Below are 10,597 nucleotides of genomic sequence, written 5' to 3' on the forward strand. Positions count from 1 at the left end.
ATCTATTCCTTTTGGCAATCACTGCTTTTATCCTACACTGATGACACATGAATTGATCCCCAGGCGCCATCTCTTCCCATCACAGCAGTGGTACAACAGTCACTTCATGACAAATGGAATCATAAACATATGACATAAAAGAGGTAGGGCTAAGCAGGGCCTGATTAAGGGTTTCGGCCACCTTAGGCTAATACGCTCGTAATGAGCTCTCACCTACCACGGCAGGCTATTATGCTGTAGATAAAAAATAACTTGACCTTAATTTATAATCCAGCTTCTTTCACCCCCCACCAATATTAATGCTCCCGTGTTTCCTAAACTCAGCCTAGTTAGCCTATTGGATAATAAGATCTTGTGGGTAAGTGACTTGCCTAAAAGTTCATGCTTGGACCAGCCAGTGCTCTGTGACTGTTAGGTGAACAGCAATTTTTCAGGACACTTGTGTGCTGCAGTGCGAAAGACAACATTACCACCTAATTATTGAGAATGGAGCTTCCAATTATCCACAGTATTGCCATTTAAAATAGGAGCAAAAAAAAACACATTGATAACAACTACATTTCTACTTTATAGTTGCACACACTATATATCAAATGGTAAACCTAAAAATACACACATTTATGCAAATTATTTACACACAAATGATATCTATGACCTTAACTCAAATGTGCTGCAAATTGAGTTCACCTCAATGGGCAATTCTGCTAATGCAAAACAATTGAAATCTAGCCTGTTATTTTCGTTTGTGAGACATACAACTCTATCATAAAAAAATATGTTTTGCTTCTTAATTAAAATGTTTAGCTAAGTGAATCTGTCATACTTATTACCACGCCCCCTACTTCCCATTTTACATTAAACCAATAAAACAGCAAAATAAAACATAGTTACATACTGTCAAGGGTTGTATCATACTTTGCTTGGTCTACCCAAGGTAAGTGGATGGCAATGCCACCTGTACTATGTCCTACATAATAACTGAATGAGTATTGGGTACACACTAGATACCCACCCAGCTACTGAAATATTGTGTATGCAAACAAAATGTGTCTGGGAAATGGCCTTCTGGGACATGCAACATTGCTTCGCCTGTAGAAGAAGGACAGCACACAACTGTCTGAGATCAGCAGTATGGAGAAGGCAAAATTTGTGTAGATACCAATCTGAGTCATCAAATAATAAGGCAACTATAGACTGCTCTTTATCAAATTACATTTTAGTATATCTATAACTGGTCTACATTAATTAGTTGTCGCTTTAAATTCAGATTTCTCTAAGTTGCTCTGTTAAGTGACGTGTAACTGAAGTGCCGGCAAGCAGTGTTTTTGGAACCAGTACCTGTCAGCATGGCGCTGTCTTCATAAATGTCATGTGTCGCTTTAAAGGTAAGTTTTTATTATATCCCTGACAGTGTGATAGTAATTGCCTTTTTTTTGTAGGTATCCTCGTTGTTGGTGTTTTCACAGTCATGAAAATGACTACCATCGACATTAATATTTTCTCTCATTTTTATTGATTTGGAATCACTATGCATGTACTACTTGTAATGTACAATACTGTGCAACAGTTTTAGACAGGTGTGTAAAAATTGCTGCAAAGTAAAAATGCTTTCAAAAATAGAAATGTTAATAGTTTATTTTGATCAATTAACAAAATGCAAAGTGAATGAACAGAACAGAAATCTAAATCAAAACAATATTTGGTGGGACCACCCTTTGCCTTCAAAACAGCATCAATTCTACTAGACACACTTGCACACAGTTTTCGAAGGAACTTGAAAGGGAGGTTGTTTCAACCATCTTGGAGAACTAACCACAGATCTCCTGTGGATGTAGGATTGCTCAAATCCTTCTGAGTCCAGAGCACCTGCTGCCATTTTTCTGTACCCCAGTTGCAAGTCATTGACTGAGCAGTGTGTTTGCCGTTATAGTTTAATGTGCTAGCTCAACACCTTAAACAGGTTGTTCACCATCCAGTGAATATAACTTTGACTTCCTGGCTCCCTTAATTGCCTTGTTGTGACTTTATATATTGAGGCAGAGTTGTTTGTTTATGTTGATATGGGCTGTGACACTGTTTCAGGAGAGTGTTTCTCAGGTACTTAGAATTACATAATTGCTGAGAGAGCCGATTGGTCACTGCTAGGTAAGGTCTCTGTTGCTTTATTTGGCTGCCTGCACCACTGACTCATTGCCTGTTATAGCATTTGCTCACTTAAGCATTGTGCTCTGTATCTCTACTCGTTGTTTGACCCTGCTTGTTCTGACTTTTCCTTGTCTCCTGCTCACCCTGACCTTGGTTCGTGACCCCAACAATACTGTTAGCAACTTGCCCAATGTTTTTGTTTGTTTTTGACTATTCTTGCTGTTTATATCACTGGTTCCATTGTTTATAGTCTCTACTATTATGTTTGTATGCACCAGCCTTGAATATACAGTAGACATGTACAATTGAACACAAGACCGGGGGGCAACTGAGTACCAGTGAGCACATAGTTCTCTATTGGAAATAGGGACTGCTATTGGTGAAGACCGGATACAGTTCTTTCGATTTATCTGGGAAGCTGGTGGCATATGTTACACATAGCTTTGCTGTTCTCCCTGTACTAGCAACTATTGTATCCAGAAAATAGATATGTAACATATCCAAGAGAAAGAAATATAAATCACTCAGCTTAATTACATAAATACATAGCTGGAAACACGTGTAATCCCTTTTTGCATGGATGTGCTTGAGTGACACCCTTGAGTAATGTGGGATGAATGGAACCACCACCATGACAGTGGAGTAGTTGCAGGACCATGGCATTTAAATGTCCACTTATCGTTTTAGTGTACACTTTGAGTAAATCCTCAACTCCAATTCTGGTGTCAGACCATACTTTAGTTGAAGCCTAAACCCTTAACTTTGGCCTTAAACTCTTTGTTCAATGAGAGGGTTCTTAGTGTCCCAATGCCCAAGTGTCGGTGACAGACATCCTGAGTTCCAAGAGAGCGTTTCCAGAACCCATTGAGAGGCAGAGGATATGGTGATAATGCAGTGCGTGGCAGTGAGAGTTTGGAGGTAGAACCAAGCCAGGTGCCTGAATTGTCAGTGAGATGAGAGTTAGGATTGTGGGTGTCTACTCTGAAAAGGATCCTGAGAGGAACGTGTGTTTGGAGACTGTCCATCCTTGATTAGTAATACAGAAGCTAAAGCGTAAGAGATATCCTGTAGTGAGGTGAGATCAGGGCACTTCATGTCTGATCCGATACAACTGTCTACGACTTGAGAGGTGGAATGGGAGAGGGAAGGGACGGACTAACATAGCCAATGTATAGTAAAGGTATTCCAATGCAGAAGCGGTGGATTCAAACCAAGGGGTAAATGTATCAATCTGCGGGTTCTTCAACACCCGCGTGTTCAGCCTCTTCCGCGATTAAATTTCAAGCGGCGCTGCATTGTAAAGGGTTAACTTCCCTTTACAATGCAGCGCCGCTTGAAATTTAATCGCGGAAGAGGCTGAACACGCGGGTGTTGAAGAACCCGCAGATTGATACATTTACCCCCAAGTGTTTGTTGTAAGTACGCTTATTTTCAGATGTATCTTATACAACTGCTACCAGTGAGGTATAAATGCTGACTGATAGTTATCACTGACACGCCTTAGGCTTTGTATTAAAAACTACATATATCTGTGTCAGTAGCTATCACATAACCACTGTATGCAACCAAGATATCTAAAAAAATGCATTGTGTGTGCAGTGCGCATTGACATTTTCTTTACTGACATAATTAATATAAAACAAATATTTTAAAAAAACATAAATATTTTTTATAATAAATAATTATATAGATTATTAGTGGTTATTTACATTTTTGATAACCTAACATTTTTATGCATTATGAGGTACACTTTTATTGTAAATACGCATGTGCATATGCTGCAGTCTGTTATGCTTGTCTACATCCAGCAAGTACAATTTAAGCAGAGTGTACTTACACCTAGATTCAAATCAAAAGGTATCTAGTCATATTCTTGGATTGGAATGTGGCTAGAACGTTGCTCAAATTGCACGCTCTTTTTAAAAATGCAATTTACGTGCAAGTTGTTTTCGGACATGAATCAGGTTCAAAGGGATAATCCCAATCAGTGAGAATGTCAGAACAAACTGTGATTTTTCATCAGAGAAATTGTCTGACACTCATTCATTTTGTCACCTGTAACTGTACTGCACTATCATGCCTGTGTCTACTTCATACCCAATTTTCTTATTATCCACTGTAGCCTGAGAAGAGGAGCTTGACTTGGGTGATGAGTAGGTATGTCTCCTGTGGTAGGTGCCTGACTGTATACACCACCTACACCGTCTCACAGACAGGGGACTACACACTGCTGGAAGCTAGAAATAAAAAAACAATGCATTTTGTAAAAGTTATAGTAAGTCATCTGGTGGTGAAAACCCCATTTAAACAGCTCAACAAACATATACTTTACACAATAAAATGTACTTATGGTACACACCTAATAATACATATGATTAGAAATGTTGCTACATGAAAGTGCGGCAGAAGCAGTGTTATTATTGTCCATGTAGTGGTTGCCTGGTGTTAGATTGTTGATCACATTATAAGAAACGTTACACAGAGTCCACCCATTTACCTTATCAGCATGTCTTCAAGTTTTGTAACTTCTTACCTTTCTACATTAGGCAAAGGGGGAAGTTATGTAAACCACTGTGAAACAAAAGATATTAAATAAATATAAATACTCCCTATAACAGCAACAACTATATGCTGCTGAGCACTGACAGGCAGTAAATAAATACACTAACACAAATGAGTGTCTTGGATTATCCTATATAGGTTGATGGCATAATTAAGTTGTACACACAGAGACATGAACAAAGGCAGGAGAAGTCAGACAAAGTTCAATTAGCAATAAACAAGTAATTAGGCTGGTGATTAGAATAACAAGCCTGTACTGTAACAGGTTCTGTTAACCTCTCTTGCCCCAGGCAAAGTCCTCACTGCCAAAAATATAAAGACCCACACACCTACAAGACTAGGATTAGGTAACTCTGATGTGCTGCCCACGCAATGCCACATAACACCCATCAGCTGTTTCCTGCTAGTACACACAGAACTTTAATGAGAGTATAATGGCAACATAATAAGTGAAGTTTAACTCCCACTTCTCTGTGTCCTGGATTATTTATCTTTTATTTATTTCAGATTATGTTTCCTTTGATATGGGTGCATATAAGTAGAGTTTTATAAAGATCCAGAAATCTATCCACCACAATTTCGCCAAACTACAGCTCAAAATCCCTGTAAAAATATATATTTTTAAAAGTCGGCTTTTAAATCATGATTCACCTTGTTTCGCTCTGATTTGTAGGAACCCAGTTCTGATTCAACCAGCTCACTTCCTATCAGCCACCTACAATTTCTGTGGGAACAGCATGCAGCACAACACAGTGAGTGCAAGCTAAAATGGGTGATTAAATGATCCAATATAGGGGTTATTTAGTGAGGGTATATAAAGCAGGTACTACTATGTTTGGTAAGTGCGTATTTAAGAAGAGTGCTCTAAGATGTGTCCTGCTGTACTTTTTCCCTCTGTCTAATGCTACTAACAGTGATGGTTGTCGGCAATAGTAATGGCTGGTATGGAATTCTACTGTAGACTTACTACAAACGTTAGGTGACTAACTTACTAACTAACAGTTTACACTTATCAAATACCATAAAGCAGAGGTGCTCAAACCCAATCCTTAACAGCTACCAACAGGTCATGTTTTCAGGTTTCCTCTCTGTAGAAACAGGTGGGATAATAACTGACCCAGTAAAATAGATTAAAATAGTAAAATAAATTAGTAAAATAAAATTCCTCTATACATGATTAAAGAAATCCTGAAAACATGAAATGTTGGTAGCTCTTGACTTTGAGCCCCTCTGCCATAAGGTGCAGCTTCAGTCTATGAACAATCAACATGTACATCATCATCATCCCTATCAGCAAGAACAGCAACACTTTATGGACAATTAAAGTGTTTATTTGCATTTCTTGGATCTGTCATATAATTTGGCAGGTCTTGTTTGTTTCTCTCAATGGAAGCTCTGATACGTTTCCCTATATTGTATCAGGGCCAAAGTTTCAAGCTGTTTCCTGGCAATCTCAATGACCCATTCTAGACACTTTGGGGGGTATTCAATTGTTGCTTTTAACGCGCTAAAATGAAAAAAAACGAGCGCTCTAAAAATATTAGCGTTAATACAGTAATATGCGCGTAAATACCGTTAATACGGTAGTTTACTCGCTGAATTTCATCTCGCAGCTCAGGGAGCTGCGAGATGAAATTTAGCGAGTAATTACCGTATTAACGCTAATATTTTTAGAGCGCTCGTTTTTTTTTCGTTTTAGTGCGTTAAAAGCAACAATTGAATACCCCCCTTTGACTAATGTCATGTTATTCATGTCAAAATTCCAAACAGATTATTTTTGTCTTGCAATATACTAATTACACTGCAGTCTCATCGTCTTCACCAAATTTCTGGAAAAGTCACTGGCACGTCATTGTAATTTCAGATATAGTTTCTTTTCACAGATGCTAGGATGCTAGTCCACAAAGTCTGCAAAGATGAGACTAAATAAAGAAACTGTTGGTATCTGAAAATTGGTATGATAGAGATTTGCAAGTTTAATTATTATTTGAAGGACCAACATGGGCTAGCTAGTCCACTGTTTCATGTGTTTGACTCATATCTACAAAAACATCTAATTATTATTTGAAGGACCAACATGGGCTAGGTAGTCCGCTGTTTCATGTGTTTGACTCATATCTACAAAAACATGACTTCAAGTTATGCAAAGTTTGTCTCATTTTTTTGGGTGGGTGAGTTACTTTTCTTTTATTTATGAAAGTCATCTTTCTATATAAAGTAACTGAGAGGCATGTTGGTGTCAGTAGCTGAGAGGGGGTACTGGCACTGAATTGCTGTTTGGAGGCTTCTGGGGTACCTCTTTGGTAAGTTGGCTCTCAATTTAAAAACACATATGTATGGCCCAAATATATGGGACTCTCATTGTTTAGAGTAGGACCATCCTATTAACAAAAGCGCCTTGGCGAGGCGGATGGCTTAAACATACATTTGCAAATGTGTGCAACAAAGACTTTTGCATTTTTATCTACAGTAGAAATGGCAGATCTGTTGCTGGCTATAGCAGTGTGCTGGGGAAAAAATGTTGTGTGTATGTTCCTTGCAGGATAACCCCACCCTTTCAAGCACCTGTTATGGCCTATAAATTGATTTGAGCAGCTTCCACTTTTGTATATATAAAGTAACTGACAGATAATGCTATAAACGTAATATTGGGGCTTCCCAGTACAATAAAGGCATAGATTAGAGGAGATGGACAGACTAAACAGTTACAGTGAATAAATAGGTTTTTTTTGCCCATTCAGTGAATTATACACAATATACAGAAGCTGAGATGACACTGTATTGCCTGGGTACATGTGTTTTTAGATAGCTTATGCCACTATTGTCAAGTAGAGGTAACATTAGTGTTTTTGTGTTAATCAGTGCTTTCTAAAGATATACCAGTTCAAACAGCAAGCAATGGAATGCCTGAGCATATAGACATGTATTTGGATTTATTAAAATACTGAATGCTATAAAGAGGGTAAAATGTGAAGATATGGGCAATTTGTATATTGGAAAAAGCCATACACACATTTATTGGACTCCAATAAATGCGAATCACTATAGGGCTATTTAAGTAGGATGTAAGAGTACCAAGTATGCAGGCGAATCCAGGTCATTGGTAAATCACAGCTCATGTCACAATAACAAATATTAGAGTTCACAAACATTGTTTCATAGACCTGCCAGAGGCAGGGCTATTACTACAACTAGGCGATCCAGGGGACTGCATACAATGCAAAGTTCAAGGACACCTAATATACTAAATGAGTGACATAATGTCACTTGTTCAGTGTTGTGTTCCTGGTGATGTCCCCGCACTGAGCACAAGCCACTAATATGGAGGAGCACCAGCCAGCAGTCTCTTACCTGTGAAGCTAGCGGCTGCAGCTCCATGTTGGTAATGGGCTGGGAGTATAGCGCTGGGCTATGATGCTACAGCCCAGCACCACACTTCCAGTCTTTCAGAGGATGTTTTCTATAACAGTCAGATCTGAAAAAACAACTAAATCATGAAACACCTGATTTCCTAAAGATTAGTTTGTTCTGTGGAAACACTTTAGTGTGATACATATGTAATAGTACAATTGGTTTGATCAAACACACAGATTAGCAAACACACAGTCCGATAAAATAATTCATGTACCATTTAAAAAAATTCCAATCCTAACAATTGTCAACCAACTTATTCACTGAACAGTTTATATTGTACAACAAAATCTCACACTGTGTTATCAGCTTGAACCAGGGATTAATATGTATTTTTGTTCTCATGCATCCCCTTATGTTTTTTTATACCAAGAATCCACTTGTACCCCTTAATATGCGTACATTTAAACCTTTATGTCAGTAAATGTTTGATAAATAGCCTTATATTTTTTAATAATGGATTCTATACGAATACAGTAAAATGTTATTCTGATCTGTATTTAAAGTGGTTTACCCGTTTTGGCTGTGATTTATAACCCCCTTTCCTCACATTACTAATGCAGTGGGCACTTCCCTGGGAACCCTGCCATTTTCTCAATTGGGCAGGGTGACAGTACTTATAATTTGCAGGGACCTCTGCGGCTTCCGTAATTATCTCTGAGCACCAGAGGAGGGAGATGTCCAATACATGGCTAGCAATGACAGCTAGCTCCTGATCTGTGCTACCATTCTGTCACTATTTCTAACTGTGCATTGCATTCCCCATCGCTCATAAATCATTATGGAGCCTGGTCAGCAAAAAAAGTCCACTAATTGTAAGTCCTGGAACCTGGCTCTATAGAGAAAACTGTGGGATTTCCAAGGGAAAGAGCCTCACCAAAGATAAGTGTGGAAATGGGACGTGTTAACAAACAAGGAAAGAGGAAAATCCCTTTAATAGGCTACACTACACCGTGTGAGGAACTCTACTGGAACAGTAGCATTAGGCTAAGAAGTTTTAGTAGTGTTGCCACTGAAGACAGTTGTTCATGGAGTGTTACTCTAACCTTTGTGTCATTAGTCTTCATCAGCCTGCTGCACCTACAGCAATGGATATTCTGCCTTTGGTCTAACATTCCATTTCATCCCTCTAGTCTTAAGCACGTACATACACTTACAAAAAATAATTATTTTTAACGTAATAAACATAATAGAAGGTGTTTCCAATAATGTGTCACTTCTGACGTGCCTGTGCTTCAAATAAAATTCCTTTACGTCTGCATCACCTTTTTAAACTGCCATTTTCATCAGATGTAAAATTCCAGAGTTTATTTTATGTAAAACAATGTTTCTTATGTGCCTCTCTGCAACATGTGTAAAGGAGAAAGATGTTGTTTTGCTGCATATTTTCTGTCATTCAAGTGCAACAGGTGGTCCCCAAGCTAAGTGCAGTCCTCTAAGGCCTCTCTGTGGTCCAAACTTCCATAGAATCTATTGTATGACATGCCTGCAGCCATGTAGTTCTAAGAATTGTGCAGCCTTGTTCATATAAATACGCGGACAGGACTGTGTTATGTTTATGCTGTTGTTAGGAAGTATAAGTTAACAACCATGTGTGCTTCTCGTTTTTAGTGTTTCTGCGACTGTTGCTTAGTGCCTTCTTTTGCCAAATGTTCTGACTCTAAATACTTTGATTCACATTTTTATGCCCAAAATGGGCAATGTACATTATAACCATTGTAATAAAAACAAAACAATAAATCCACACAGCAGGTGTCACAAAGAGTTCAAATGAAAGTTATCATGTAATTCAGCCTTATTGAGTTTTAACTTAACAAGAGGAACATCCTTTTGCCCCCAGGGCCAGACAAGTCTAGCAAACCTAACACCTACGCAATGCTGATAATAAAAAGGACTCGCCCAAAACAAGATTTTCAGCACTCCTGAAGGGATAGGGAGTGTCCAGCAGGCAAGGGTGCAAAGGTACTTATACTGTAAAGGGAATTCCAAGGGCTAAGCTGTTGATTTTAAACACCAAAGTTTTTTTTTTTATGTTCTCTAAAGAATTCATGTTAATTAAAATTGGATCTAACCATGATCACAAAATAACATTAAAATGTTACATAAAAACATTCATTCATGCATATGGTATCAGTTCTACAGTCGAGTGAGGGTTATTTACTAACAACGCTCAAAACTGCCAATCTAAATAAAAACCACAGCAACATAATCAGCAATTTGTTTTAAAATGTCTAATGCATGTTAGATGATGGCGACAAATGTCTTATTGCTTGTTATTGTTTTAGTGCAAATTTGAATTTTTGAATAATGTCAGCATATAACTCTAAAATCCTCATTTACAAAGTACAAATCAGATGAGGCACAGAGCAAAATCATGATTGGTGGCGCTGTGTAGATTTACTGTCAAACCCATTGCTTTGTGAAACAAGATAGTAGCGTTGCCTGAAGAGCAGAAATTTGCAGTGGCCGATAGGAGGAG

The 10,597-nt window shown here is 38.2% G+C and overlaps 1 long non-coding RNA gene across 1 annotated transcript; it reads left to right on the forward strand.

The window, feature by feature from the left end:
• The first annotated feature begins 1,320 nt into the window (after window positions 1-1,320).
• Window positions 1,321-9,975, forward strand: LOC142097032 (uncharacterized). Its single transcript, XR_012678093.1, has 3 exons — window positions 1,321-1,385; window positions 5,381-5,459; window positions 9,959-9,975. It is a non-coding gene; the product is annotated as an uncharacterized LOC142097032 (long non-coding RNA).
• Window positions 9,976-10,597: the final 622 nt, after the last annotated feature.

This window comes from Mixophyes fleayi, chromosome 7, assembly GCF_038048845.1.
Source record: "Mixophyes fleayi isolate aMixFle1 chromosome 7, aMixFle1.hap1, whole genome shotgun sequence".
NCBI classification, from domain to species: Eukaryota; Metazoa; Chordata; class Amphibia; order Anura; family Limnodynastidae; genus Mixophyes; species Mixophyes fleayi.